The sequence below is a fragment of the Pongo pygmaeus genome, chromosome 19 (assembly GCF_028885625.2).
Source record: "Pongo pygmaeus isolate AG05252 chromosome 19, NHGRI_mPonPyg2-v2.0_pri, whole genome shotgun sequence".
In the NCBI taxonomy this organism is placed as follows: domain Eukaryota; kingdom Metazoa; phylum Chordata; class Mammalia; order Primates; family Hominidae; genus Pongo; species Pongo pygmaeus.
The window spans coordinates 10,214,328-10,222,319 of record NC_072392.2 but is presented as its reverse complement, the minus strand read 5'-3'; the positions used below and the strand labels follow the sequence as shown (position 1 = coordinate 10,222,319).

The window sequence follows — 7,992 nt, the reverse complement described above, 5'->3', positions numbered from 1 at the left end:
GGCCGCCCCGTCTGGGAGGTGAGGAGCGCCTCTGCCTTGGCCGCCACCCCGTCTGGGAGGAAGTGAGGAGCACCTCTGCCCAGCTGCCCCATCTGGGAAGTGAGGAGCGCCTCTGCCTGGCTGCCACCCCCTATGGGAAGTGAGGAGCGCCTCTGCCCGGCCGCCCACTCTGGGAAGTGAGGAGCGCCTCTGCCTGGCCGCCCACTCTGGGAGGTGAGGAGCGCCTCTGCCTGGCCACTCCGTCTGGGAAGGGAGGAGCGCCTCTGCCCGGCCACCCCGTCTGGGAGGTGAGGAGCGCCTCTGCCCGGCCGCCACCCCGTCTGGGAGGAAGTGAGGAGCACCTCTGCCCGGCCGCCCCGTCTGGGAAGTGAGGAGCGCCTCTGCCCGGCCGCCCCGTCTGGGAGATGAGGAGCGCATCTGCCCGGCCACCCCGTCTGGGAAGTGAGGAGCGCCTCTGCCTGGCCGCCCCGTCTGGGAGGTGAGGAGCGCCTCTGCCCGGCTGCCCCATCTGGGAAGTGAGGAGCGCCTCTGCCCGGCTGCCACCCCGTATGGGAAGTGAGGAGCGCCTCTGTCTGGCCGCCCCGTCTGGGAGGTGAGGAGTGCCTCTGCCCGGCCGTCACCCCGTCTGGGGGGAAGTGAGGAGCACCTCTGCCCGGCCGCCCCGTCTGGGAGATGAGGAGCACCTCTGCCTGGCCGCCCCGTCTGGGAGGTGAGGAGTGCCTCTGCCCAGCCGCCACCCCGTCTGGGAGGAAGTGAGGAGCGCCTCTGCCCGGCTGCCCCGTCTGGGAGATGAGGAGCGCATCTGCCCGGCCACCCCGTCTGGGAAGTGAGGAGCGCCTCTGCCTGGCCGCCCCGTCTGGGAGGTGAGGAGCGCCTCTGCCCGGCTGCCCCATCTGGGAAGTGAGGAGCGCCTCTGCCCGGCTGCCACCCCGTATGGGAAGTGAGGAGCGCCTCTGTCCGGCCGCCCCGTCTGGGAGCCGCCACCCCGTCTGGGAGGAAGTGAGGAGCACTTCTGCCCGGCCGCCCCCTCTGGGAAGTGAGGAGCGCCTCTGCCTGGCCGCCACCCCGTCTGGGAGGAAGTGAGGAGCGCCTCTGCCTGGCTGCCCCATCTGGGAAGGCAGGAGCGCCTCTGCCCAGCCGCCACACCGTCTGGGAAGTGAGGAGCGCCTCTGCCTGGCCACCCCGTCTAGGAGGTGAGGAGCGCCTCTGCCCGGCCGCCCAGTCTGGGAAGTGAGGAGCGCCTCTGCCCGGCCGCCCTGTCTGGGAGGTGAGGAGCGCCTCTGCCTGGCCGCCACCCCGTCTGGGAGGAAGTGAGGAGCGCCTCTGCCCGGCCGCCCCGTCTGGGAGGAGAGGAGCGCCTCTGCCCGGCTGCCACCCGGTCTGGGAGGAAGTGAGGAGCGCCTCTGCCCGGGCGGCCCGGTCTGGGAAGCGAGGAGCGCCTCTGCCCGGGCGGCCCCGTCGGGGAAGTGAGGAGCGCCTCTGCCCGGCCGCCCCGTCTGGGAGGAGAGGAGCGCCTCTGCCCGGGCGGCCCCGTCTGGGAAGTGAGGAGCGCCTCTGCCCGGGCGGCCCCGTCTGGGAAGCGAGGAGCGCCTCTGCCCGGCCGCCCTGTCTGGGAGGTGTACCCAACAGCTCCGAAGAGACAGCGACCATCGGGAGCGGGCCATGAGGAGGATGGCGGTTTTGTTGAAAGGAAGGGGGGGGAAGTGTGGGGAAAGGAAGGAGAGATCAGATTGTTGCTGTGTCTGTGTAGAAAGGGGTGGGCATAGGAGACTCCATTTTGTTCTGACTAGGAGAAATTCTTCTGCCTTGGGATGCTGTTGATCTATGGCCTTTCCCCCAGCCCCATGCTCTCTGAAACATATGCTGTGTCAACTCAGGGTTAAATGGATTAAGGGCGGTGCAAGATGTACTTTGTTAAACAGATGCTTGAAGGCAGCATGCTCTTTAAGAGTCATCACCACTCCCTAATCTCCAGTACCCAGGGGCACAAACACTGCAGAAGGCCGCAGGGTCCTCTGCCTAGGAAAACCAGAGACCTTTGTTCATGTGTTTATCTCCTGACCTTCTCTCCACTATTATCCTATGACCCTCCCATATCCCCCTCTCCGAGAAACACCCAAGAATCATCAATAAATACTTCATAAATTAAAAAAAAAAAAAAAAAAAAAAAAAAGGCAGATGGATAGATATCCTATTGGTTCTGCTTCTCTTGAGAACGCTGACTAATACAATGTATAATATGATTCTCTTTTTATAATGTTTAAAAAATAAAACTAAATGATTTTTTAAAATAATTTAGGATTTTGGCCACCTGAGAGGTGGGGGGAGAATAAAATATGGAAGGAACACATATAGTAGATTTGAATTATTGTCAGCGTTCTAGTTCTTAGGTTGGCTCGTAATTCAAGAAGTTTTATGAAAACATTATTAGCAAATGAATGAATGAATAAATGGATTAACAATAAGAGTGTATTATGAACCAAAGATTTTGATCAGTCTAATCCTGTGCATAAAATAAAAATTTCATGTTACACATCAAAAAAAAAAAAAAACAAAAAAAAAACAAAACAAAAGACAAATAGAAAGCTCTTACGACCCAATCTCCAGTGATATTTACTATGAACATATTATTATGAAAACTTCCAGACTATTTTCTATGCTTATTATATTGTCTTTTCTTTTTTTTTTGAAATGGAGTCTCGCTCTGTCGCCCAGGCTAGAGTGTGGTGGTGCGATCTCGGCTCACTGCCAGCTCCACCTCCCGGGTTCATGCCATTCTCCTGCCTCAGCCTCCCGAGTAGCTGGGACTACAGGTGCCCGCCACCATGCCTGGCTAATTTTTTGAATTTTTAGTAGAGACAGGGTTTCACCGTATTAGCCAGGATGGTCTCGATCTCCTGACCTTGTGGTTCGCCCATCTCAGCCTCCCAAAGTGCTGGGATTACAGGCGTGAGCCACGGCGCCCGGCCTATTATATTGCCTTTTCTATTGGAATTGTAATATTCCAATGCATGTTGTATATTTTGCACCCTCTGGAGAGATGTGGGTTATTTATGGGTTTTGCATGCTTTATTTTGTTTTTGCTACTATAAACAATGTTTGGATAAACATTCTATACATATTTTTACATATACTTGTCTGATGGTTTCTTAATAACTGAGAGATAGGCCTGCTAGGTCAACAGATGTGTTTTGTTTTGAAGCTTTTGATTATATTTAACCAAATTACCCTCCAGAAGCCAATTTAAACTCCCATCAACAGGTTATAAAAGGCTAAGACTCCTAGAATTTTCACAGGAGATCTTGTCAACCCAGCTGCCCTTATCCTATAGCAATAATTGATTTTAAGATAAGTGTAATACTGTGAATAATGCAAATACAGGTGACTCACAGACCCAGTGACATCTTGGGTAACAACTTCTTGAGAGACCCTAGAGCTACCCAGATAAGGTACTGCCAAGTTTCCGACCCACTGTGATAACAAATAATTGTTTAAAGATGCTGTATTTTGGCTGGGCACGGTGGTTCATGCCTATAGCCCCAGCAGTTTGGGAGACCAAGGCAGATGGATCACTCGAGCTCAGGAGTTTAAGACTAGCCTGGCCAACATAGTGAGATCCCATCTCTAAAAAATAAAAATTCTTTTTAAATTAGCCAGGCATGGTTGCATGCACCTGCGGTCCCAGCTACTCGAGAGACTGTGGTAGGAGGATCACTTGAGCCCAGGAGGTCGAGGCTGCAGTGAGCCTTGATCATGTCACTTCACTCCAGCCTGGGCAACAGAACAAGACCTTGTCTCCAAAAAAGAAAAAAAGAGAGAGAAAGATGCTTAAGTTTTGGGGTAATTTTGTATGCAGCAACAAATAACTTAAACATCTTCAGACTTTTTGTATTGGGTTGTTTTTCTCCTTCTTATTAGTTTATAGAATTTTAATAAATATTCGAGACACTAATCTTTTGTTAGCTATAAGGGACACAAGTATATTCTCCTAATCTTTGGCTTGTCTTTTTACTTTATTTATGGTGCTTTTTAACATAATAAACATTTAATATTTAATATAATCAAAATTACCAGGTTTTTCCCTTTATAGTTCATGTTCTTTGAAGTTGATTTATGAAATCCTTCACTACCTTGGTGTAAAAAAGATAGTCTTCTAGACCAGGCGCCGTGGCTCATGCCTGTAATCCCAGCACTTTGGGAGGCTGAGGTGGGCGGATCACCTGAGGTCAGGAGTTCAAGACCAGCCTGCCCAACATGGTGAAACCCCGTCTTTACTAAATATACAAAAAAAAAAAAAGATAGCTGGGCATGGTGGCAGGCATCTATAATCCCAGCTACTTGGGAGGCTGAGGCAGGAGACTTGCTTGAACCTGGGAGGCAGAGGTTGCAGTGAGCCAAGATTGTGCCATTGCACTCTCGCGTGGGCGACAAGAGTGAAACTGCGTCTCAAAAAAAAAGATAGTCTTCTATGTTTTCTCTTAAACGTTTTAAAAGTTATTGTTGTACTTTTCATTCTTTAATCAGTCTGGAAATAATTGTTGAATTGATTTGGCCAAAACCCTTGCCTCTAATTGCTCCATATCCTGGAATTGTCATTCCAATGACCCACTAGTCATTCTTTTTTGTGGATCAGCATCTCAACTCAATCTCTATGTCTTGAGAACCCTCATCCCCATAAGTCTCAGTACAAAGCAGCGCCTGCCTCTCACTATGGAAGCTTTTCATTGTTGATACTCTTTCCCAGACTCTCTTGCAGCAAGGAAGTAAGACACATGACTTAGGATCTGTCAATCGAGACACATTCCTCTTGGACTTTGTGTTTTTTGTTTTGTTTTGTTCTTTGATATTTGTGTGTGTGGATTTTTTGCTTGTTTTGTTTTGTTTTTTGTTTTTGAGATGGAATCTCGCTCTGTTGCCCAGGCTGGAGTGCAGTAGCACAATCTCAGCTCACTGCAACCTCCAGCTCCCGGGTTCAAACAATTCTTCTGCCTCAGCCTCCCTAGTAGCTGGGATTACAGGCACCCACCACAATGCCTGACTAATTTTTGTATTTTTAGTAGAGACAAGGCTTCACCATGTTGGCCAGGCTGGTCTTGAACTCCTGACCTCAAGTGATCCCCCCCTTGGCTTCCCAAAGTGCTGGGGTTACAGGTGTGAGCCACCATGTCCAGCATCCTCTTGGACTGTGAATGATGCAAAGTGACAACTGATGATGCAAAGAATCATCAGTGATTATGAAGCAGTGCTTTTCCAGCCTGGGTGCCCTTTGCAGTCACCTTAAAGTCTTGTTGAAGTGCAGGTTGCTGGGTCCCACCCCAGAGTCTGATTCAGTAGGTCAGGGAAGGGGCGTGAGAATGCACATGTCTAAGAATCTTCCAGGTGATGCTGAGGCTGCTGAGTGGAGGAATACCCTTTCAGTAGAGTAATGTCTTTGGTGACGATTGTGGCAGGGGCAAGACCAGGCTCCCAGGACAGCAGAGTTGCTGCTGTACCCAGTGTCAGTGGTGGAAGCTGGGTCAGTTCTGTGGTGGGATTTGGGGCATTGTTTCTGGCTGGGTAGCTGTTGACACGAGTCCTCCAGCACTCCTGGCAGTTCTGTGAGCTATCCCTGTACTCTCTAAATAGATTCCCTTGCTGCTGAAATCAGCCAGTTAGTTTCTGTTGCATGCAACTACGAATGCTGGCTGAGTCAGGACCCATTTTGCTGTCTTTTAAAACTTCCCTTGAAACCTAAACCATCCTTGAGTCTGTTCTGACTTCTCTCTTCTAGATTTGCACTGTTGTTTTGCATCCCTGGGATTTATGCCACTGAATTCATCTTTAGTACATGTCTGTTAAAATATATATGTTATTTTTTCTTATTTCAAGAATAATATATGCTAACTACAAACATATTTGGAAAATAAAAGAAGGCTCAAAGAAGCAAATTTAAAATCATCTTTAATCCCACCACCAGAGACAATTGTTATGAATATTTTGTTATACTATTTCCAGGCTTTTTTATACATATACATACTTTTTTTATATATTTGGGATGATACTCTACATATTGTTTTATAACTCCTCCTTTTTAAAATTCCAACTATATAAGTAAATATTTTCCTCTGTCAAAATGTATTCCACAAGATGGTTTGCAATGGGGACATAGCTTCCAGCTTATGAAGTACTGTAATTTATTCAGCTAATCCCTGACATTTGACATGCGGGTTGATTCAAATGGGTTACTATTATAAATAACACTGCCAACTTCTGATTCAAAATGGCACATTTTGAATTGGTTAGCAATTCCTACTATAACCTCTCCAAATTCTCAAAACTTTCTTCATTCAACAAATATTTCTTGAATGTCTAACATGTGTCATGCACTGTTCTAATTGCTGAAGATAAAGAAACGAACAAAATAGAGAAAAACCCCCACTTTCATTGTAGTTTACAATGCAGTGGGGTGAACAGTAATAATACTACGTGTCAATAATATATACACAAACATACAATATGTTAATAATGTACTAATAATAAAATAATAATGATGACAGCTACCACTTATTAAATGTTTGCCATCTGCCAGATATTACACTAAGCCCTTTCTGTGCAGTTAATCCTGAGGCCCTATTATCATCTCTGTTTTTCAGAAAACACCACTGATTCTTTAACTTACTCCCACCCCACTATTAATGCAGGCAGACCTGGTGCTGAATCAGTTAAATCTGACCCTTCCCCCCAAAGCCTATGATCTTAACTGGTGGCTGCAAGAAGACGCTACATTATGGAGCAATAGAATCCCAGGTGAGCCTGATTTTTGTTGTTGTTTTTTTTTAGCTCATCTCTTTTATTAACTCATGCAATTACTTGTCTTCTGGTTTGTGGACGCAGTAAGTCAGACAACATTTGCCACAATAATGTCTGTCAAAGTGGCTTGCCGTAAACACTCCAACACCACATTCACCAGAAGGGCACCAGCGATGAAGGCAACTAATTTTTCCATTCTCATCCACCTTATAATATTTCAGGACAGCCAGCTTAACCTTCTTTCTCTTGTGCTTATTCTTCTTGGGAGTGCTGTAAAACTTCTTCTTCCTTTTCTTAGCACCACCACGCGGTCTCAACACAAAATGAAGAGTAGACTCTTTTTGAATATTGTAGCCAGACAAAGTACATCCATCTTCCAGTTGCTTGCCAGCAAAGATCGGTCTTTGCTAATCAGGAGGAATTCCTTTCTTATCCTGGATCTTGGCCTTTACATTTTCTATCATATCTGAAGGTTCAACCTCGAGGGTGATGGTCTTCCCCGTAAGGGTTTTCACGAAAATCTGCATTTTGGTGGCAGCTCCACTGCAGATGGTGGATCGAAAAGGAAAGGAGAACCTGTTTTAATGAAGGAAGTAGACCACGATCTGTGCTTGTCAAACTTCACTTCAGCTGTAGACTAAGAAGGCACGGGACTATTCACAGGCAATTTGCCTTCTACCTGTTGACAAATATCAGATCATATTTTGTGCATGAGTGAATTAAGAGAACAAAACCATCATGAGATCTATAAAAAAAACACAGAAAGAAAAAAATGCATGATTGGGATGCAGAGGAAGAGCAAAGCACTGGAAACCATCCATTGTCAGATCAATAGGAACATGTCAGGAATCTTTTTTGCATAGGGCAAAAAAGACGTGGCCTTTCTGAAACATAAAATCATTAGGAGAAGACAAACTCAGATGAAAAGGCAGCAGGCTTAGATAAATGAAAGTAGCATTAAAAGGGTAATAAAGAAGGATTAAAAGGAAACTAAAAACAAAAACAGATTAAAATTCGTAATTCCCTCATAAAAGGTAGAACTGATGCTGCCAAACAAAAAATTACAATCAGACAATACCTTATATTGGTGAGGACCTGAGACAGCTGGAACACTTGCACATTTGTTATGGGAAAACAATTTGGCAATATCCACTACAACTGAAAACGCACATACCCTATGACCACGCAATTCCACTCCCAGGC

The 7,992-nt window shown here is 46.9% G+C and overlaps 1 pseudogene; it reads right to left on the bottom strand.

The window, feature by feature from the left end:
- Positions 1-6,845: 6,845 nt before the first annotated feature.
- LOC129018019 (ubiquitin-ribosomal protein eS31 fusion protein-like) lies at positions 6,846-7,339 on the bottom strand (annotated as a pseudogene).
- Positions 7,340-7,992: the final 653 nt, after the last annotated feature.